Source organism: Rattus norvegicus, chromosome 11 (assembly GCF_021556685.1).
Source record: "Rattus norvegicus strain SHRSP/BbbUtx chromosome 11, alternate assembly SHRSP_T2T, whole genome shotgun sequence".
NCBI classification, from domain to species: Eukaryota; Metazoa; Chordata; class Mammalia; order Rodentia; family Muridae; genus Rattus; species Rattus norvegicus.
Genome location: NC_141544.1, coordinates 49,379,683 through 49,385,682, shown reverse-complemented (window position 1 = coordinate 49,385,682; position 6,000 = coordinate 49,379,683). Strand labels below are relative to the sequence as shown.

The window sequence follows — 6,000 nt, the reverse complement described above, 5'->3', positions numbered from 1 at the left end:
CTGGACCTAGCACGAAAAAGACAACCAATACCTTTTTTATTTTTATATTTTTACAACAACATGGTGTCATGATTATGTATGCGTGTGTGTGTGTGTGTGTGTGTGTGTGTGTGTGTGTGTGTGTGTGTGTCCAAATGATCTGATATTAAAAGTACCAGTGAAGGGGGCTGGGGAGATGCTCCTTCAGTTTAACATTTGTCATGTGAGCATGAAGAGCTAAGTTCAGACGCCCAGACTGACGTAGAGTTGGACATAGCAGTACATATGTAATCCCAGCACTCTAGGGTAGTGTGAGAGGTGGAGACAGGGGGATTCTCAGGAGCTCATGGGACAGTAACTCATGTGCACCAGTGAACAAGAGATTCTGTCTCACACAAAGTTGAATAAAACCCTCCACTTGAGGCTACCCCCTGACCACACACTCACCATGGCATGAAAGTGTCCACAGGTATACATGAACACACAGGGTCTGAAAACACACGGGTGAACACACAACTTTGCTGTGACACCCACAATGTTAGCATGCCATTCCCTAGAGTCGGTAGCCCCGCTCTTTGCCTCCAGGAACATAATGTTTATGTCCAAAATAAAGATGTTTTATTTCTTGGCTTATGTTGTAAAGGTCACGTTCTCTCATTCATAAGAGGATCCATGGTTATGTCAGGCAAATGGGCAAGGCAAAGGTTTGGGAGAGAAGTTGTGAAGTCTGAATGTCTAGCTGAGGAGCTGAGGAGTAGAAGACCGAGAAGGAGGGGGCTGACGGAATTAAACAGCTCTGGATGTTGGCAGTGACGTGTCTGACAAGGCACTGCACAGTGGAATACAAAAGAACTCCAGATAATTACTGCTCTCCGGCCCTAGTACATATGCCAGTGAAAATCTGGGAAACTGTGCTAAAACCTTCCCAAACGAAAGCAAACATAATGTCTAAAAATGATGTTCCACAAAATGCTTCCTATCACTCTCGCTATTTAAAGAGTAAAAATGTTAGCGTAAAGAGCGGTAAATGTATTCCTGTTAATGTGACTGACTAGCTTAAGCCATTTTGGTTGCTGGATTCCGCTAAAGAACATTACCACCAATGTGATAGTGAAAATGGCCCCTGCAGACCCACACAGCAGAACATTCATCTCATAGTGTAGGAAGAAAAGCAAGAAAGAAGGGCAAAGGTCACAACGTCACCTTCCAAATCTGTGCCCAGTAGCCAGAAAATCTCCAACTTTTAAAGCAGCCACTACCCCAGAAGCACCAGGCTGAAGAGCAGCTCATAACAGCCCTCTGTGGTTCACTTACCTGAGGCATAGCAGCCCCTTTCCTTGGCCTGCTTGACTTCAGGATGTGATTCCCAGGGTCGCCAAGAAGGGATTTACCGTGGAAACCCACGGTTATCAATCAGTCACTCAGCGGCTCCTGGTACCACAGAGCAGCTTCAGTAGTAGATACCTTGCATTAGTTTCTAAAACACACTCATAAAACACTCATCCCTGTAGGGTCTAGTCATAAGTGGCTCCACTTTAAATGTATACATTCCTTTAGTTCAGCAAACTGTGTGTTAGTTTCCTTCTGGAGCCATAACAGGCCAGCACAAGTCAGCTCCTTACCACAGTGTCTTCATAGAGTCCCAGACACCACAAGTCTGGGGCACAGGACCGCATTCATATGAATGAAAATAAATCCAAGCAGGGGGTACAGAGAGCAAAACCAGATCCAGCTCTCCAGGGCTATCCCCATTCTTTGGCCTCTGTTCTGTGTTCATTGACCTCTGCTTCTGCTGTTTCATCCCTTCTGACCTCTCTGGCCTCTCTTTTATCACTAAAGGATCTGACATTGGACCACCTGGATAAGCTAGGCACCTCTGCCCACCCCCAAATCCTTCATGTACTTATAATAGTAAATTCCCTCTCTCATTGTGCCCCATGGCTCATGATTTCCAAGGATCAGTACATGGGTTTGAGGAAGTCATTATTCTCCCAACCACTCTGCCCAAGTCACACAACTTACACATGAAAAGGCCAGAGCAACAATGCTACAACTTCATAACGCTTTAGAGGGTGCTGCATAGAGGTGGGTTACTGGGGTGTCTACACAGAGGTGGGTTACTGGGGTGTCTACACAGAGGTGGGTTACTGGAGTGTCTACACAGAGGTGGGTTACTGGGGTGTCTACACAGAGGTAGGTTACTGGGGTGTCTACACAGAGGTGGGTTACTGGGGAGTCTACACAGAGGTGGGTTACTGGGGTGTCTACACAGAGGTGGGTTACTGGAGTGTCTACACAGAGGTGGGTTACTGGGGTGTCTACACAGAGATGGGTTACTGGAGTGTCTACACAGAGATGGGTTACTGGGGTGTCTACACAGAGGTGGGTTACTGGAGTGTCTACACAGAGATGGGTTACTGGGGTGTCTACACAGAGGTGGGTTACTGGAGTGTCTACACAGAGGTGGGTTACTGGGGAGTCTACACAGAGATGGGTTACTGGGGAGTCTACACAGAGGTGGGTTACTGGGGAGTCTACACAGAGATGGGTTACTGGGGTGTCTACACAGAGGTGGGTTACTGGAGTGTCTACACAGAGGTGGGTTACTGGGGAGTCTACACAGAGATGGGTTACTGGGGAGTCTACACAGAGGTGGGTTACTGGGGAGTCTACACAGAGGTGAGTTACTGGAGTGTCTGGGCAGCAGCATCACCATCCCACCTCCCGCACACCCTCTCTCCATCTCCCATCACGTTCACAGCAAACTGATTCACGTCGACAACAAGCTTTAGACTATGCCACCCTGCCCAAGAAGTACAAGGGAAAATGAGTGAACGAAGTTTTTCTCCTTTTCTCTTCATAGCTGTGATAAACGATGCCACCTAACCCCGGGAAGAAAGAATTTATTTTCATCTGTCCGTATACAGCCCGTGTTAAAAGGAAGTCAGAGCTGAAACCTGGAGGCAGAACTGAAACAGAGACTAGGGTGGCTGCTTTCTATCTTGCTCTCCAGGCTCACATCAGTCACCCTTCTTATACCTCCCAGTACCAACCGCCCATGCGTGGCATCCCCCACAGTGGGCTGGCCCTCCCACATCAATCATCAATTCAGAAAATACTCTCCATAGTCTTTCTATGGGCCAATCTGATGGAGGCATTTTCTCAACTGAGGTTCCCTCTTCCCAAATGACTAGCTTGTGTCAAGTTTATAAAATTAAAAACAAAAACAAAACAAAACAAACAAACAAAAACCCCAGCCATCACAGAAGAGGATTGGCCATGAATAGTTTAGACTGAGGACTACGTAAGGCCAGGACTCTCCAGGATCAGGTTATGGTTCCAAAGAGCTTGAAAGTTTCTAGAATGTTCATGCATCACCTTGGAAGTCAACTCTGGCAAGAAAGTTCTGGGAAGTTCTCTCTTTCATTTCAAAAAATTTCCTTAAGTGTCTGATGAGTTGAGAATCTGATATTCATTGTTTAAGAGATATAGTACATTTTCTTCCTAATAAGTTAAATGCATCTTTTCATAATGGTGAAACCTGTCACCAAAACAAAAAGAAAGCAGCTGCCATCTGCTGCTGTCACAGCTCCTCTCAGCTTTGGGGCTGGAACTTTCTTTCACGCCTAATTCTAATAGTCTAGGCTGAAGCAATTTGGTCTTTGATAAAGTAAAAACATTGATGATAATTTGTCTAGAATAGTTCAGCTTGGCAATTCAGATACAAGGAAAGTAGCCATTCTCATCACCCACAGAAAAGATAGCAGGTAAAAGCATACACGCTAACAGGCATTTGATATAATGGCCTCCGTGTCCTAACTTTAAAAGGTTATTATGAAGCTGTGAATCCAGCATATTAAATTCGGATACTCAACAAATGGATCTTGGTGATGCCCAGGAAAATTGCATGACCCGTTTCAAAGTAAGAGCAAAGAAGAAACATGGTGAATTAGGCTATCAGAGTGTAGTAGCCCAGGCCTGAAACCACCCTTGCTTAGGAGACAGGATTATAAAGCCAGTGGTAAAGCTATAAAGTAAAGCTCACAACCTACTTGAGAAACTTAGTGGGAGCCAGCCTCAACTTTCAAAAAAGTAACAAAAATATGCTAAAATGTATCTCAGTAGATCTCTTAGTGCTTGGCTGGAATGTTTGAAGCTCTAGGTTCAGTTTGAAGTACTGAAATGGGGGGGGGGGTGCAGCGTCATGGCAGGGGAAGAAGAAAAGAGAGAAGGAGGAAAGAAGAAAAATTTTAATAACAGAGTCTTGGCTTCACTGAACACTTACCTTTTTTAATTATCACAAATTGAACCTTGAACAGTGAAAGCTATATTTTCCTGCTACAAAAAAACACAAAACCCTGTGGAGTCAAATTAAGATGGGCAGCTTCACATTTGTGGGAAGTGTCAAGTTTAACTTCCTTTTCTAAAAGAGGAGCTAAAGGCCGTCTCTGGCTCTGCTTTCTGTCGCCTGTGAGCAAGAGGGTCACCTCACCTAGGCTTGCTCTGATTTCAAGCCCAGAAAACATTCTTACTTGACTTAGACCCAAGAGAAGAGAGAAGTGACCAGTGACTTCATGGAAGCAAGGCTGCTTCATGGGAGCCAAGCATAGGACAAAGGTCCACTGGGCTAATGGAGCTTGGCCTTAAAGTCCTGGGGATGCAGAATTCATGAATGTCTGCATCCCTGTCAACAAAATGGTCATCTCAAACTCTTAGGCTGGATGCTAGATAGAAGGAAGCTCTGGGGTGATGGTTTCTATAGAAGCATGTAATTAAGTTTCCCAGATTCTGTAGCCAACAGACCTGCTCTGGGCCACAAAGGCACATGGTAGAATTACAGCCCCAGGAGTCAGTCCTGAGCTCCTGGTAGCTCATGGAAACTTCTCATGCCTGCTGGGAGGTCAGTGGAGATTCTTCACAATTCATTCCTGCTGTCTGAAGAAATCTAGGTATATGTAGATGTTTGCTGGAGAGAGAATGATGGGCACTGGGAGCAGACACTTGCACCTCAGGAGGGATGCCTCACACATGCAGGACCACCCAGTAGCCACCCAAGTCCCCACCTCACACACCCTGTCACCAGGACCTTCCTATCTTTTGTGTGTTCCCACAAAACACCCATACTCTCCTTTGGCAATGAATTTTAATTAAAAGGGGATCGAGTATTAATTAGTGGTCAGTTAACAACCAATCTCTATGCAGCTGAGGGAACTGAGTTCTCTACAAGCTCAATAATTGTTTCTTGAAGTTTTGAGGAAGAGTGAGGGTGAGGCCAAGCCTCTTCCCTCCATTCCTTCTTGATTTAGGGAGACCCTGGCAGTGTCACCCCTAGGACCTGCTTGCCAGCACTCTGGAGTTGAGGGACTCACGCCAACTAAACAAAGCATGGATCCTAGCTAATAGAGAAGGGGTTTGGCTTGAGGCTAGTCTCCTCTGTATGAATATATATATGTATATATACATATATATACACATATATACATATAATATATACACATATATATAATACACACACATATATATGTATACATATACATATATATGTGTGTGTATTATATATATGGCTCCAAAGAGCTTGAAAGCTTCTAGAATGTTCGTGCCTCACCTTGGAAGTCAACTCTGGCAAGAAAGTTCTGGGAAGTTCTCTCTTTCATTTCAAAAAATTTCCCTAAGTGTCTGGAATCTGATCTTCATTGTGTAAGAGATATAGTACATTTTCTTCCTAATAGCATGGGGTGTCTACACAGAGGTGAGTTACTGGAGTGTCTACACAGAGATGGGATACACACACACACACACACACACACACACACACACACACACACACACACTGAGCAAGGCCTGTCCTGCATTTCAAGCCTGCCTTCCTTTTCCTCAGTGCAACTCCCTAAGCACAGCTAGCACTGTGTCTCCCCCACTCAGGCTCACCTCAGGTGGATTAGCCTATGGTTAACTTTTCAGTGAAGCACGGGCTAGAGTACTTGCCTAACATGTACAAGGCTTTGGAGTCTACATCCAGCT

General features: G+C 45.1%; 1 pseudogene; it reads left to right on the top strand.

Moving 5' to 3' along the window:
• Nucleotides 1–2,307: 2,307 nt before the first annotated feature.
• Nucleotides 2,308–6,000, top strand: part of Itgb2l-ps1 (integrin beta-2-like, pseudogene 1) — a 45,061-nt pseudogene continuing 41,368 nt past the window's right edge.